The sequence below is a fragment of the Mandrillus leucophaeus genome, unplaced genomic scaffold, assembly GCF_000951045.1.
Source record: "Mandrillus leucophaeus isolate KB7577 unplaced genomic scaffold, Mleu.le_1.0 Scaffold241, whole genome shotgun sequence".
In the NCBI taxonomy this organism is placed as follows: domain Eukaryota; kingdom Metazoa; phylum Chordata; class Mammalia; order Primates; family Cercopithecidae; genus Mandrillus; species Mandrillus leucophaeus.
In genome coordinates, this window is record NW_012102488.1 from 1695602 (window position 1) to 1702749 (window position 7148).

The 7148-nt window shown below is 34.7% G+C and overlaps 1 protein-coding gene across 1 annotated transcript in view; it reads right to left on the reverse strand.

The window, feature by feature from the left end:
* Nucleotides 1-6733, reverse strand: part of PEAK1 (pseudopodium-enriched atypical kinase 1) — a 183065-nt gene extending 176332 nt beyond the window's left edge. Inside the window, exons 1-2 of the mRNA XM_011982676.1 lie at nt 6652-6733; nt 5174-5295 (exon numbers count right to left, since the gene is read on the reverse strand). The gene's annotated coding sequence lies outside the window, so the exon portion shown is untranslated. The remainder of the gene's footprint in view (nt 1-5173; nt 5296-6651) is intronic.
* Nucleotides 6734-7148: the final 415 nt, after the last annotated feature.

The following is a 7148-nucleotide window of genomic DNA, read 5'->3' on the forward strand; positions in this document are numbered from 1 at the left end:
TTCTCTAGCCTCAGCCTCCTGAGTAGCTGGGATTACAGACTCATGCCACCACACCTGGCTAATTTTTGTATTTTTAGTAGAGATGGGTTTCACCATGTTGATCAAGCTGGTCTTGAACTGACCTCAAGTGATCCGGCTGCCTCGGCCTCCCAAGGTGCTTGTATGTGTGTGTGTGTGTGTGTGTGTGTGTGTGTGTGTTTTCAAAGCTATGTTGTTAGTACACAGAACACTTACTGTTGTTTTTGGGGGAAGGGGTATATGTCACTAATAAAATGTCTCCAAAGCTGGATTGAAGGGGAAAATACCTTTCCCTTCTAGTTTTGAGAGACTTCCTCTTGGATCTCAGGAGGAGGGACTCCCTGACTTAGACACACATGGCCTCCTTGGCACAAAAGCCTGTGGGATGGAAAAACAAATTTGTTTTTACGTTCTTTTCTCCCTTTCCACCTTTCAGCATAGACTTAACTTCCTTAAACCCAGACATCTGCTGGGATCTGACCCCCAATAATTGGTTACCAGTGTTTCAGACAATCTGGATGTTCCAGTGATACCACTGAGATGGAGCCCCTCAAAAGAGCAGTGGTTCCATTTCTAGACTGGATCTTCAGATAAATTCTACCATTTCATCTCACTGCCTGAGTCAGGATTGGCTTGTGAAAAGTTATTAAACAATATTTAAATGTGAAATGTCAACCTCACTCTAAACTTTCCCTGTTCACAGCATCACATGAAGACTTCATTGGGTTTATAGTGGCTTTCTGATTTTTGGTAGTCCATTGAAGAAGGGAGTTTGAAAGTTGTTGTATGTATACTGTTAATGATTCTCTGCCCATGTCCTGCCTGAAATACCATGATTATTTATGTTAAGTATCTTTAATAAAGCTGGATACAGTTTGGCTAGGAAATAAAATTCCATTTATACAATATTCTGGAATAGGTAAAACTATAATGATGAAGTACAGATCAGTAATTGTTAGATGTAGGGAGAGATTTTGACTAAAAAGGGACAGCCAGAAGTTTTCTAGGGTGATGGGACTGTTTGTTTCCTGTTTGTAGTGGTAGTTATATGGATCCATACATGTGTTAAAGCTCACAGAACTTATTTAAAAAGTCAGTTTTGGGCCAGGCACGGTGGCTCATGCCTGTAATCCCAGCACTTTGGGAGGCTGAGGCAGGCAGATCACTTGAGGTCAGGAGTTCGAGACCAGCCTGGCCAACATGGTGAAACCCTGTCTCTACTAAAAATACAAAAATTAGCCAGGTGGGGTGGCATCTGTAATCCCAGGAGGCTGAGGTTAGAGAATCGCTTGAACCCAGGAAGCGAAGGTTCAGTGAGCTGAGATCACGCCACTGCACTCCAGCCTGGGCAACAGAGCGAGACTCCATAAAAAAAAAAAAAAAAAAAAAAAAAAATTACATTTCTTTTATCATATCAGACTTTGTCTATAGTTTGCTGTAAAAAGAGTATGTGAAATGCTATTTCTGCCAGCCAAATGATGCCTATTGTTATTAATTTTTATAAGACATGATATTCATATTGCTGGAGAAAAGAAAGTCATTTTTACTGAATTCATTCAATGTAATCAAAAACTTTTTTTTTAACCTTACATAGAAAATCTGGAGTCCCCAAATCTTTTGCAAAGATCTTCATTTCTCCTATAGAAGAGCTGCAGACTGGCAACATACTATACTACCAAATCTTATATTAAAATGTTCTGTTTATATATAAGTATAAGCAAAGCTATTGAGGAAGTTCATACAATTCAAGAATCAAATTTAATAACTTCATAGAAAACCCTCATTGCAATTAGCAACTTTTCAATTTTTTTGGAGATGGGTTTTCATAAAAGAAATAAAAAGACCCAAGAGCAAATTATTATCTCTTTCAACAATACTCTCAATTTTGTACAGCAGAATAATTTTTGAATATTTATGAAAATCATCCAAATTTCTCACATTGGGAATTAAGAAAACTAAAGGTGGCATATATATGTTAATGAAATATTCAATAACTATTTGAATATTTATACTTACTTGGTACTATTTTTCTCTGATAAATTCAAATAACTGGGCAACTCAAGGTGGACTGATCTTACAAATGCAGGCCAACAGATTCTGTAATTCTCCTTTATTACCTATACTTCTATTTTTTAAAACTCTGAATCAACCCATTTAATTCTCTCAAATACAACACAAAGAAATAAAACAAAGTCCTGAGCTACATTTAATCATTTAATTGTTAAGTAGCAATACACTTGCAAAAGAAAAAACCAATCAATATTTCCAAATAATTCTATCACCATGCTAAACTTTAAAATAACTTGGTCAAGAAAGAAGCTATAAATCAAATTTATTTCCTGGGTGTTTAGATCACAAACCCAAATATACACATACATACATATACACATAAATCAACAGCTCCATATTTCCCTTATTGCCATCCTGAGGTTTACTGAATATGACATCGAAGAGTTCCTCAAATTTCCATACATCTAAGAACTTATCTCATTTTTAGAAAATATTCTGGCACAGAAAGCAGACTACATAGAAATAAATCTACATTAAAACTAATCAATAGCTAGGAAAAACAATTTAATGCTAACGAATTTGTCAACAAGACTTGTTAAAAAAAAAGTTACTGTTTCAGCAATTTCTTCATTGGAATAGTTTAAAAAGTTAAAAGGCTTTGGGTATTAAAACCATGCCTTCTGAATCACAAGGCCATACACGTGTAAAAAGGGAATGTTTTAATACGAATGGGACACCAGCCTGGAAGCCTGGCTTGCTTGCAGTTGACTCTAGATCAGGAATTCTTTAAGCCTAAAGCCAAACAAGAGAAACTCACAGATCACAGGAAAAAGCCCAGTCATCTTGAAAAATTCTAAACCCTCAGTTAAATGTTGTAACCTTTTTATGAACACTAAATCACAATGGGCCAATGAGAAACTAACAGTAGTCCTTAAAACTGACTACAGTCTGGGTTAGCAAGACACAATCGTATTACAATAGGTACAATTTAATGAAACTGTGTTAGGAATTTGAAGTTTCCAGGAAACTAGCTCCTTAGTTATCTCAAAACAAAAATCAAAAAATTAATTACCATGAAGGGGCCTCTTCATCTTTTCCTTTAAAGCACCATTAAAAAGTAGCTGTAAAAAAAAACCTTTACACGTTTTGAAGTGAGACATAGAGTTGAGAATTAAAAACTAGCTCTATTCAAGTCTGCATCAAATATCATTTTGAATTCCATGGATCTGTGATGGCGTGAGAATGGGTATGCAATAAGAGGTGGAGCTCTGTAGAGCAGGGCATAAGGAAAGAACATCAGCAGCTGGGCAAGAGAATATTATAATGGACTCTTAAGAAAAACAGGCTTCAGAAAGGACATAATACATTTTTCTTCTCTAAAATAAGTCAAATCTCATAATGTTGCTTTCAAATTTTGTTGTACATCAACTCCATCCTTTGCTGTTTTCCTTATTTGATTAGAACCATCTGGGAGATCCTCCTTTCTTTTATTAGTTCTACAGAATACATGCAGTTAATCATCTTTAAAAAAACATTTTAATATAGAACAACTAGAGATTGTATTAATGATCAAATTTTCATATCTGCAGAGAAAGCACCATCATACCACGTAATCTAGAAAGTCAGTTCCTTTTAAAGGAGAGACAATTTGGGAAAAAAATTGTAAAAGAAAAACTGCTCATGCCTACATACTAGTTTTAAAATTATTTTCTTTCCAATTAAAAAAATACTAAAAAGTTACAAAAAAGTTGTAGCTCTACAACTACAAAGTGGAAATAAAAAAGAAAACTCACTTCAATAAAGGCAATGAAATAATTAAATAATTTTACATAAAGCTTAGCTTCCCATGCTTATTTATTTGTTTTCAAAGTATCTTTTCAAATTAACTGTTTGAAATTTTCCTTAGCTCACCTACAATTTATGAATACTTTATTATAAAGTATGATTTCTCCTTGCATTATTTAGTCAGGATAAAGTATGTTATTGATAAACACAAGGATATTAAAAGTCAATTATGCTTATTCTTAAGCCAGGAATAAATGAAAACCAAAATTAAATCAACTCATAGACCTTATTACTTGCCACTTCCTTTCCTCTTTGTTACTGCTAGATACATAGCTGTAGTCATTACTACTTTCATGTTAGAAAATGTTTTGTTTCTTCTGCTTGGATTTTTTCATAAATCACTGAATTCTCACTTTCTCACAAAATAGTACTTCATTCAAGGATGTAATTAGTCTCACTAAAGCAAGAAAACATGATAAACTCGGTTGAGAGTCACAGAGTCACTTTATCTAGCCCAGCTATATGACTAATTCAATCTGGTCTTGTATACAATGAAGAGAATAGTATTTAACCCACAAGAGTATGGTGATGAGGCTCACATGAGATTAATGTATGTAAAAGAACAAAGAGCTTTGAAATGTTTACAGTGCCATACAAACGTGAAGGTCTCAGTCTCTCCATCTGTCACCTGGGAGGAATTAATGAAGTGATCTCTAAAGACTTATCTCTCAACCAAAAATTCTTAGCTATTCACATGTTAAAAAATTCACATTTTAAAAATCTACTGATAGGATAATTGTATCATTGTAAGGGACTTAGGGAACAATGAAGTCAATCTTCTCATCTTACAAAACATATGAAAACAGGTTAAGATAGTTGTAGAGCACGTGAGTCAGCAGGAAAGCTGGGAATTGAAAGAACCCAGATCTGAGCCCCACCTCAAAGTCCTTTCTATCATATGTTGCTGTTCACTATTCTGTGAATTTAAAATCTCTCTTCACCACAGGATCATGTAACCTAAATTACTTTTTCAAACTGATTACAATGAAAAGCTTGTTAAGATGTAAATATTATTTTGGTAAGGTGATTTAACTGCTAATAGTTGAATTAAGATGTTTACAAATGACACTAATAGCAACAGAGCTCAGACTACATTGTCCAGCTATTTGTTTGGTTTGTGTAATATTAAATTTTAAGTTGGCTGGGTGCAGTGGCTCAAGCCTGTAATCCCAGTACTTTGGGAGGCCGAGGCGGGCGGATCATGAGGTCAGGAGATTAAGACCATCCTGGCTAACACAGTGAAACCCCGTCTTCTCTACTAAAATACCAAAAAAAATTGACCAGGCGTGGGGGCACACACCTGTAGACCCAGTTACTCGGGAGGCTGAGGCAGGAGAATTACTTGAACCCAGAAGGCGGAGGTTGCAGTGAGCTAAGATTGTGCCACTGCACTCCAGCCTGGGCGACAGAGTGAGACTCCGTCTCAAAAAATAAAAAATAATAATAATAAACAAAAAAAAGATTAAGTCAATAGACATGGTGTAAACCCTATCAAACCTTTCCCAATACACGGTTTTGAATCTGCTTTTGGTACTTACTAGCTATGTGATCTCGGGCAATTTGCTTATTTCTTTGTTTTAAAGATGAGGGATAACACCAAGTATGTCACCTGGCTGTTGTTAATTAAATAAGTTAGTTCATGTTAAGTCCTTACAATAGTGTCTAGCACATAGTAAGTGCTTACAAATGTTAGTTCCCGTCTCTAATCTTCTAAACTTCTGAAGAATAGAGAATACGCTCCCCCTTTTTACTTCATCAGAAAGTAAATGAAATAAATTCCTTAAATGAAAGTAAATTCCTTAAATGAAATACATATGATCTCCACCCTCTACTTCAGTAATCAGCTAGTTGCACAACAACTAAACCTAAATAAAATAGGGAACATTGTGACATAATGGAAGGCAAATATGGTTTGGAGTCAACAGATATAAGTCTGAATTCCACCTTAACTCTTTAAGAGCTTCTGACCTCAAGCAATTTACCAAACCTCACAGAACTTTCCATGTTAAAATGAGATTGCTAACTAGCTTTTTATAATTTTGTCTTTCATATTTATAAGTTGCAAATAGTTTGATATCCCCTATGTCATTTTTTTTTAATTGCATCTATTTGCTTCTTCTCTCTTTTCTTCTTTATTAGTCTGGCTAGCAGTCTATTTTGTTGATCTTTTCAAAAAAACAGCTCCTAGAGTCACTGATTTTTTGAAGGGTTTTTTGTGTCTCTACCTCCTTCAGTTCTGCTCTGATCTTAGTTATTTCTTTTCTTCTGCTAGCTTTTGAATTTGTTTGCTCTTGCTTCTCTAGTTCTTTTAATTTTGATGTTAGGGTGTTGATTTTAGATCTTTCCTGCTTTCTCTTGTGGGCATCTATACACTGCTTTAAATGTGTCCCCGAGATTCTGGCATGTTGTATCTTTGTTCTCAAAGAACATTTGGTTTCAAAGAACATCTTTCTTTCTGCCTTCATTTCGCTATTTACCCAGTAGTCATTCAGGAGCAGGTTGTTCAGTTTCCATGTAGTTATGCGGTTTTGAGTGAGTTTCTTAATCCTGAGTTCTAATTTGATTGCACTGTGGTCTGAGAGACTGTTATGATTTCTGTTCTTTTGCATTAGTTGCAAATAGTTTGAAAAGGGCATGTCTTACTCATCTTTGTCTCCTCCATACTATTATGGCAAGGTTTGAAATTATTAGATTTTTGCTGGAATAAGACAGGCGATTAATAAAAGAGATTCAAGACCAGAATAAATATGTTACATTATGGAAAGAAAAAGTACAAACCTGGTTTAATTGGCTCCAACTCTGGGCATTATGTCATTGCTTCCTTTTCTCTCCTTACAAATGGATCTCAAGTATTATTTTCCTTTTAGAACATGCAAAGTGGGGAAGAGATCTTAATAAAGGGCATTTGAATCACTCTTTAAAACTAAGCATTCTTTAATTCACCATAAGGCAGAATCAAACTCTTACTTATTCTATTTGATGAACTTGTTTTTAAGCTATAAAATAACTAGGAGGCGTTTTAATTGGTTAATATAACAGAAACATTATAGGCTTAAGTAGCCAAAAAGTAAACATATATTATAGTGCATTAAAATAAATTTGTTCCTTACTTCAAAAAATTACTTTCAAAGAATAGCAATACCTCTGTTAAAGATAACTTCACTATTCAGGGGTTGCATGAAACAGTGTAGTTTATTATAATACATTACACAAAAATACTTCCGGTTCCTATAGTTCTTAACCTTTTGGGTGGAAGGTAAGTGGTGAGTTATATA